Here is a 9569-nt window from a genome sequence, read left to right as displayed (position 1 = left end):
TCAGCCAGTGAGCGGGAACCGGTCTGTATGTGGGATCCGAACCCTCGGCGGGAGCGCCGCCACTCTCCAGTGCGCCACCGGGCCGGCCTAAAAACAGTTTTAATGTTGACTGAGCCTCTACTATTTGCCAGGCACTGTTAGCCAATTTGTATCATGTTATTTCATTTACGTCTCATAAGGAGGCTGTGAAATAGGTACATTTTATCTATTTCACAAAGTCACATAGGTTCAGGGAGGTTAAACAATATAACAAGGGTCATGGAATACACACAGACCCACTTTGTCTATTTCCAAAGCCCAAGCATGTTCCATTATCAAACTTCAATTCTTTAAAATGAATTTTAAAAAACATCTACCTATAAAAATACTTTAAATTAAATACTCTGTATTTAATCAATACAGAGAGGTTTACAAAGCAAAAAGTAAGGATTTCTCTTTAAAATAGGTTTCATATGTTGTTTTCTTTGGTTAGCCTCTCAGGCACATTTTAAATGACTGGGACTATTTCATACATGGTGCAGGGTTACAGCAATAGTATTGCTAAGTGACTACACCAATTGTCGGGTTAGGGCCATCCATAACTAAAGCCAAAATGCTTCATTATTTTAGTTATGCTAAGTTTACATTTGTATTGTCAGGGCTAGGGCTCAGACCCTTCAAACCCACTGTACAGATTGGGTCACAGACCCCTCACATGCCAGGCTGGGTCATAGACCCCTCACACGCAGGTCCACGCTAGGTAATTGGGAAAGATCCAGGGAACCACCGGCAGATGACATGAGCTCAGTCCTCAGCAATAGCAGCAGCAGCTTACAGCAGCAGTAGTAGCAGAAGAAGCAGTGGCGGTGGCCTCTCGGGGCATCCCAGGGGCACTGACAGCAACAGCTTGCAGCAACAGCCTCCAGCAGCAGTAGCAGCCTCCCTGTGCCCTGCCCTCCTGGGGTATCCTGGGGGACAGGGGTGGGGCACCGTGGATCAGAGCCACTCATCCTTTATACTTAAGTCTATAACCCAGGACATGTGGGTGCACATGAGCAATTACATTAGACAATAACCAAGAAACACCTGGGCTCATGTGCATATTTACATCAAATGCTCGGCAAGATTCTGAACATCTGAGGGGCCCTGACCATTTTTCCTTCACTTTCCCTACAATCCACCCCTTCAGGGTCCCTCGCTGTACAATCTTCGCATTCAGAATCTTCCATGATGTTCCCTTAGTGAGGATAACTGACCCTTGCATTCACATTTCCCTACAATCCACCCCTTCAGGGTCCCTCGCTGTACAATCTTCGCATTCAGAATCTTCCGTGATGTTCCCTTAGTGAGGATAACTGACCCTTGCATTCACATATTACACATTCAATCCCAACAGTGCCAACACTCTTTAGCTTGTTCCAGCACCAACCCAAGTCCAAAGTCTCATCTGAGACTAAAGACAAAACTCTTTTCAGCTGTGCACCTGTAAAGATTCAAAAACAAATTTATCTACTTCCAAGACACAGTGGGATAGACACTGGGTACACATTCCCATTCCAAAAGGGAGGCATAGACCAGGAAAAAGGAAAAACAGGCCTCAAACAAATTCAAAACCTAAACAGGGCAAACATTAAGCACAATGGGGCATCTGGGCCCCAAAGCATTGGGTAGCCTTGCTCTTACAGCTCTGCCAAGTGCAACCTACTGAGCTGCCCTGGTGCCTGTGGCTTTTCCAGGCCATTGTTGCACGTTGCCAGCAGCCCCACAGTTCTGGGCTCCTGGAGGCAGTCCCGCCATCCTGGCTCCACTAGACATTTCCCTGGTGGGGGCTCTCTGTGGGGCTCCGACCCACTTTTCTGCCCCACATTGCTCGGTAGATGACCTCCTCAGTGGCTCCACCCCTACAGGTCTCTATCTTCTATACATCTTCTGTAGTCTGGGTGGAGGCTGCCTTGCCTCCACTGCTCTCATGTTATGCCAGCCCACAGGCTCAATACAATGCGGCTGCCACCAAAGTTTCTGGCTTGTGCTCTACAGAGGTGCTGCACAAATCATGCTTGGGGCCGCCCAAGGCAGGGCTGCTCCAGTCAGAGTGGCCAGGATGCAGGGAGCAGTTTCCCAAGGGCAGCGGCACCTCAGGTCTGTCCTCCAGTGAAACTCAGTTCTCTTAGACCTCCGGGTCTGTGATGGGAGGGGCGCCCTTCCAAACTTCCAAAATGCCCTCAGGGTCTTTCTCCCATTGTCTTGGCTGTTAGCCTCTAGCTGCCCCATCCCCAGCTCTTGAATCACTTGAATCAGCTTAGCATACACCCACCATTCACAGTCAGTCTCAGGCAGTTCTCCAGCGTTAGTTTGTCCACACAGTTTGAACAGCTGCACTCACTCACTCCATCAAAGAGTGGCTGCCCTACCTCTGTGCATATCTGTGGCTATCCTATAACCGCTGCCACAGAGACAGGCGCATAGTAACGGAGGCTAACAAACTTTTCCACCTTTTCACCAGGTGAAAACATACTTGAAATTATGCAGGGACACCTGTCCTCAGGTCATCTGCCTATCTGCATGCGGCACTCTTTCCTCGGGTTTATATGGCACCCAGTGAGCCATCAGGTTTATTCAGCACCCCTGAGCCTTCTCGGGTTTAAGTGGCACCTGGCAAGCCATCTGCCTTCAGACAAACGTGACATGCATCTACTACATCTTCTCCAAGCACATCACACCATTCAAGAATTCTCAGGTTTAAGTGGCACCCAGTGAGACATCTACCTTTGGACAAACGCAACATGTATTTACTACATCTTCTGAAACATTCTATTTATGCTATTTCATTCCCAAAGAAATAGAGAAGTAGTAGGAGAAAGGACCACAAACATCAGTAGGGCTTTCAAGCAGCAAGCTCCAGACCAAACTACAGTTACCCCCAAACCAGTGAAGGACATCAATGTGGTGATGAAAGTTGTCCTCAAAGTGACATCCACTTTTGGAGTCCCTTTGTCCATGCAGATACCCTCAAATTATCCTAAAATGGCACGTCTGGATCATCTGTAGGTATGGGCTTGTGTATATGTGTCCCCTGTATAGTTCTGAGTAGGAGAAGCTGAACTCCTTTGAATGAGGGCACTCTGAAACTCAGTTTCCTTAAAGACCAGCCTTGGCACAGCCTGCTGGGCTACAAAATCTCCCACAGCAAGTAGCAGGTAGAGATGGGGCTGCAATCTGTCTAAGCAAAGGCACAACATAAGCATAGTAGGCAGAGTCACAGCTAGAAAGCAAAGCTGCCATCAACCAGAGGGCAACATTCATATGGCTGTGGTGTGCAAGAACACCCTTTCTCCACCTCCCCACCACCCAATACCATCTATCCTGAGATAACAGTGCACACCTTGCTTATTACCTCTTGGCCTTGTCAGTGGATACACCCTTAGCTCACTGCAAGAGCAGGAGGGACAGCTTTCTATTCAGACACTGGTTTTTGTTAAGCTCCTTTCTCTCCAGAAAAGAATGTTAACTTCTGTCGTCTACCACATGGTCATTAAAGGCATATGGACCTGCCTTTAATTGGACACTTGGAAGAGCTACACTTCAGGCAATTGTAATAGAGCACAATTTTGAGCTCTCAGCCACACAGTTTATCAGGAGACAGTTGAGAGAAAAACACTATTCAGGGAGGATTGCCTGGAGGCTCTGGTGTCCATTCACGCTCCTGATCTGCAGGGGTGGGGCTCATGGCCTCAAGACATCCATTCTAACCCCTGCAGAATTATTTGTGCTGGACTGTGTATGATGCCATCAGCTTACAAGGAAGGTCACTACAAGAAACAGGATGCCCTGTTTGTGTCCCTTGTAAGGATACTGTCGAGATATCTGTTACATCACCTAATTGCTCTATTTATGAGTACTCTTGGACATTCCAATTAGGACCAGGAACAATTGTAAATCTCCTGAGCAATCATTTTATCTAATGAACGTTGTGAACTATGAAGCTGACAAGGTTTCCTAATTTCATGGTACTAGGAAATTTAGAGCCCAAATGCTATCCTAGCATATTTCAGCTACTCTTAAAACCCACCTGAAATCCTTTCTGAAACAAAGTGAGGGGTGTGGATAAGCTGGCAAATTTCTAGGTAGTTTTATTTCAAGTTTCTGTTTCTTCTCCTGCCGAAGTCACCCTTAGTAGCTGACAAACAATAAGTAAACCTGTGTTCTAATTTGGAGACACAATGCTGCTTTCCTTTCTGCCTTTTAACAAGTCACTGTGGAACTTAAGGGGCTCACAATATGTTAATACCAGAATCTTTTTGTATTAGTCCATTTCTGTTGCTTATAACAAAATACACATAATTGGGTGACTTACAAAGAAAATGAAATTTATTGCTTACAGTTTTGGAGGCTGAGAAGTCCAAAGTCCAGGGAACACATTTGGTGAAGTCCTTGGTTGTGGTGACAGTGATGGCAGTGTATTACATTGTGAAATGGCAGAGCAGAGAGAGACTATCCTCTCATGTGCTCTTCTTTTAAAACCTTCAGAACCATGCCCATGATTACATTTAATCCATTCACTAGGCATGATTTTCAGAATCTAATCACCTCCTTCAAGGCTCAACCTTTCAACTACCGTAATAGTATTTCCCACCCTCAACAGTCAACAGTGGGAATTAAGCCTCATTATGTTTGGTTGGGCATCCAATCTATAGCACTTTTCTTAGGAAACAAGATATTTTGTTCTATGGGACAACAAAGATAAGATCAGTAAGACATGGCTGTTACTAAATCAATTCAACCATTTTCTTTAATTCAGAATTCCAGCTGCTTTCTCCATTCACAAATCTGTGCTTGTAAACATAGCTCTTTGTTGGCAGGAGAGATTAAAGGATAGGTGTGGGGAGCCACATTTAGACTAGCAACCCAGGTTTCCTAACAATTTACCCCTCCCAGCTCAGTGATTTGAGCCTGCTTGTTGTTTGAGATGTGCTAACAAGTCAGGGAGACTAAGCTGCCTTCACAGAGAGACAGAGAAATGACCTTCCAAGTTACCTTTCAGAGATGCTTGAGGAGAAAAGGATGACCCAGTAGAAGAGGCCAGAGAAGGCAGGTGAGAAGAATATAAGTTACAGGAGACTAAACCAACAGTGGGTGTGTACTTGTAGCCCCCAAAGCACCATAATTTCTACTCCAACTTCCTATTGAAAATAATATGAAAGGTCCAGCTAGTTCTATAACTGTAACAGTGGCTTCAGCTCAATGGCAGCTGTGCTGAATTTAGAGCTGGCTTCCTCCAAATGTGGAATTTCTCAAGGGCAAGGTAGCTGGATTGGAAAGGATCCAATTTTACCTCCCGTGGCTTTGCTCCAACAATTGTATTTCCCTGTTTCAAACTCAACCATTCTTTAAACCTCACTATCATGTACTTCACTAAAATTAATAGTATTATTCATCAGCTTTATGAAACCTAGTACTTCTCAGAAATCCAAAGTCTGAAATTAAATCTACGTAGTTTGTTTGCTATTTGGACAGATAATTGTCAATGTCAGATTCATTAACTCTGTCACAAGAGCTTTACTCATTTCTGGTATCTCCATCCCAAAGCCTGAGTGAGCAGCATCAATCTATTCCACGTGTGGGGCACTGGGTGCGTCTTCCGGTCAGGGGTGGGGCAAGAAATGAGACAGCTGTCGGTGTGATTAAAAATTGAGTGCTGTGGACCCTCTGGAGCTGTGTGTTTTCAAATCTGTTTCCTTCAATTACATCTGTTTCATTTTTCCTTGATTAGTAAAACACAGAGCTTTCAGGCTGATTATTTTCGAGTCTATCTGGATCTTTTGTGGAACTGGGAAGTAAATCGTCAGCTCATACACAAGGTGGCACCCTGTGATTCCAACCAGGTCTGAAAGGAGAGATGCTGCTAAGAGACTAAGCCACAGCCACAAATTTTTATTTACCATCTGGTATTTGCAATGTGGTGAATGTAGAGGTAGAGTAGATGTTTGGCATGTCACCTGTCAGTGCAGTCTCTGTTCCTATGCCTCAAAGATTCAGGGCTGCCTCAGTAAAAGGCACTGGAACCATGGGATTAATTCCAGCTGATTGTAATGAATGCAGACCCCACATTCAGATTACATATGGAAAACAACCGAGCTTTATTGCTACTAGGCTCATTCCTGGGAACATAAGGGGGAGGGGTGGAGATGCAGTTCACATACCAACCCAATTAACTTTCAATTGGGTTTGCTGAAATGGGGAGCCAATTAGAAAGAACGTGACATTTACAAAACTCTGCAATAGTTGAATAGCAACTGTGTTTACTAGTTTAAGGTTCTTTTCGAAAAGTAATATGCCCATTATTTGGAAGCTGCCTGCCTTGATTATAGTATTGGGAAATGGAAACTGGAAATATAAACTCAATTCTTACATTTACTTGACATTTATTCTAATTTAGACTACATTTAGACAGTGGTTTTATTTTTGACATGGCTTTAAAACTTGTTCTAATTCTTGGGTGTTTATATTACACTGTTATGCAAAATGCATGTCACTTGTAATTTGTCCAGAGCATATTTGAAGTGGACTGAATTTTAGGATGACTGCTCTCAGTGCATCATACATGGAAATTAAAGTAGGCTAATAGACAGCACAACCATTTGAAACAGGTTTTGATAAAGACATTTTATAAGAGGATCTACTATAAAAGTTGAAAAGATAGTTTCTGTTTTTAGCATTAACAATTATTTGGATATCCAACAAAAAGATTAGAAACATACTTTATGAAAAATAATATTTATATAGAAATAAAAGCTACTTTCCAAATGTGAAACAGAAGTATTCTGGTTTGGGCACTTAATTGGAAGCCAAGAAAACACAGGCTGTGTCTCAGTTACAAAGGTATTGTGTTATTTTCCTCAAACTGTTTTATTCCCAGCTCTATAATCATTCCCTAAAGGGTAAGAAGAAAGTGGAGATTTGGGGAAGAAACCCGTTACATGGTCAAAATAAAAGAACAACAACAAAACAACTGCCACAGGAAAAACCCATTTCAATGGTTGAATTTCAATTTTCAAAAAATTTCCTTTGAATTTCATTAATTGGCTCTAAAATTCTTATGCCCAAAGGTAGGAAGCTGGAGAGCAAGGTAGGCCATAATAAAAGCAAATATTGGCAGCAATGGCTAGGTTTTGGCCAGTAAAGTATGTAAACTCCAAGCTGGAGTGGAACGGGGTCAGTATCACTGAACTTTTTAAATGGAATATTAGTTAATAAATACACATTAGATACCTGCTATATGGCAGGTATGGAACTGGAGATAGAGTGATTAACACAGTAGATGTTTCTGCCCTCCTTAAGGCTATTGCATTTTTAGGCTCTGGATTACGCACTCTATTGGCCATTGGTTTGAAGGTCTCAGAAATTAACTTTGGATCAGCAATTTTAGAATTCTGAATGGTCAATGAGTGGAAGAGATTGGATAGCTGGGTAGCATCGTTGAGAAAAATAAGAGTTTTGGAGTCAGGCTGGATCTGGATTTGAACCCAGTTTTGTGAGGAGTTAGTGTTGAAATCCGGCAGATTATCTGTCTGAACCTCAATTTCCTTATTGGTAAAATGACATTTCCTCATAGGGTTATAATATGAATTAAGTGGAATTCAATTAATTGAGATAATATAAAGTACCAGTACAATGGCTGGTATATTGTAGATACTCAATATTTCCTTTCCTGAGAGAGAGTAACAATAAATATAGGGGCTAGAAGAAAGCTATCCTTTCTGAACCTAAGTGCTGGGCATCCAAATAAGAGCCCTGGATGACTCATTTCTTCAACCATCACTTTTTCCCCTTTTTAGGCTTGAACCCAGTGCTGACTCCCTCCCAAGAACTTCTTGTCCTTCCTTGCGAAAGTTTGGAACTGCTCCAGAAGGTAGCACTCAGAGCAGGACATGCCCATAAGCTTGAGGAAGGTATTGCTTACAAGATGTGAGTCATAGCATCTCCATTGTTTCCAACAACAAAGTGGATGGAAAACACTCAAGCCCTACTGAACAATGCTCCACGTCTTGCTGGAACAAACTGGTTAGAGTACTTAGACACTACCATGAAGTCCACTATTCTGCCTTCAAAGAAGGAAGTGCAGAGAAAAGGGGAGGAGGAAGAGGAGGAAAAAGGCAGAGGGGAGGAAATAGAGAAGGAGGAAATACCGGAAGAAAAGATGTAGTTTTGATGTCATATAGAAAGGACTGGAGAAATCAAACCATCTGCCTTACTCTGAACGAGGCAGAATATTTATTAATCGTTAGAAAGTGGTGAATTGTTACTTTTCTTAGGGATTTTGCGAGTAATCTGTAATGCTTGAAGACTAACCAAGAAACTCTTGGCTAAACAAGCTTGATGTCAACAATAGCTGGTACTTGTCTGAGTCAACTTGACTTTCCCTCCTCTTTAGAGCTTTCTCTAAGCAGTTCAGGCTAAAGTAATGTCTCCTTTCTCTAAATTCTCACAATTATTGCCTGTAGAACTCTTTGGTAATTAATCATGTATTACTGCCTTGTGTCCTCTCCTGCATTGTTTTCTTCAAGTATTTGCACTTTTCTTTGGCTGTCATTTATCGTTCCAGCTGCCCTTTTCCCCAAGTATTTACGTCTCTCACTGTTATTCATCTTTTCAACCGTCCTGACACCCCATGAACGTGGAAGCTCCATGAGGGCCAGAACTTCATGTGAGACTTCGTGTCTTCCACAGAGGCCAACATTTTACACACATCGACCACTTGGGGAATGTGTGCTGGCTTGGTTAAATCTTATAAATTGAACTTTTAAGAACTCTAACAGTTTAGAAATCAGAGAAATATCTACCATCCACTAAATCACTACCAAAGTTTGGGTGACAGGTTCAAGTTCACTTGTTGCATCCGGCAGCCTAGAACCATGAACCCTCACTGCGGCCATGAGCATCCTCCCCGTGAAGGCAAGGATGCCTTACCTTGGAGAGCTCTTTAGGACAGGTACTGAGGAGAGGGTGCTGGGAAGCGGGCTTGGACTGCCTGAGCGTTTTCAGGGCAGGCGAGACGCGGCAAGGCTGCGACCCTCTGAGTGGGCAGACGGAGGGGACCTTTCGAACCTCCCTGGGATGCGCGAATTGGAGGGTGCAAATTAGCCTGTGCTCGGGCCGCCTTGAGATAAGCGCTTTATAAGCAAACGCTCGGGTGGTGGCTGATGGGGCACAAGTCGACATCTTCCTCTCCCGCTCACAGATTTGCACACACGCATTGCTCGACGTGGCCGTCTTTCGCCCGGCGCCTTCCTTCGGGACACCCAGCGAGCGGGTGACGGGGCCGCGGAAGCAAAGGCGCACGCTCTGGAGTGCGGGTGAACTTGCGCACCTGGCACCTGCCATAGGGCGAGAGCGCGGGCCGGCGAGCAGAGGGGAGCCACCGCCGCCCCCTCTCCCCGGAGCGGCCCGAGGCCGAGCACGCTCCCGCGGGCCGCAGCGCCGCGGAGAGAGTGGGTGGGCAGGCGAGGGAGGGGAAGGGAGAGGAAGGAGGGAGGGAGAGGGCGAAGCGCGTCCTCGCGGCGGGGGCGCGCTCTCGCGCGGGCTGCCGGGAT

This window comes from Galeopterus variegatus, unplaced genomic scaffold (genome assembly GCF_000696425.1).
Source record: "Galeopterus variegatus unplaced genomic scaffold, G_variegatus-3.0.2 Scaffold4529, whole genome shotgun sequence".
NCBI lineage: Eukaryota > Metazoa > Chordata > Mammalia > Dermoptera > Cynocephalidae > Galeopterus > Galeopterus variegatus.
Note: the sequence above shows the minus strand (reverse complement) of the source record.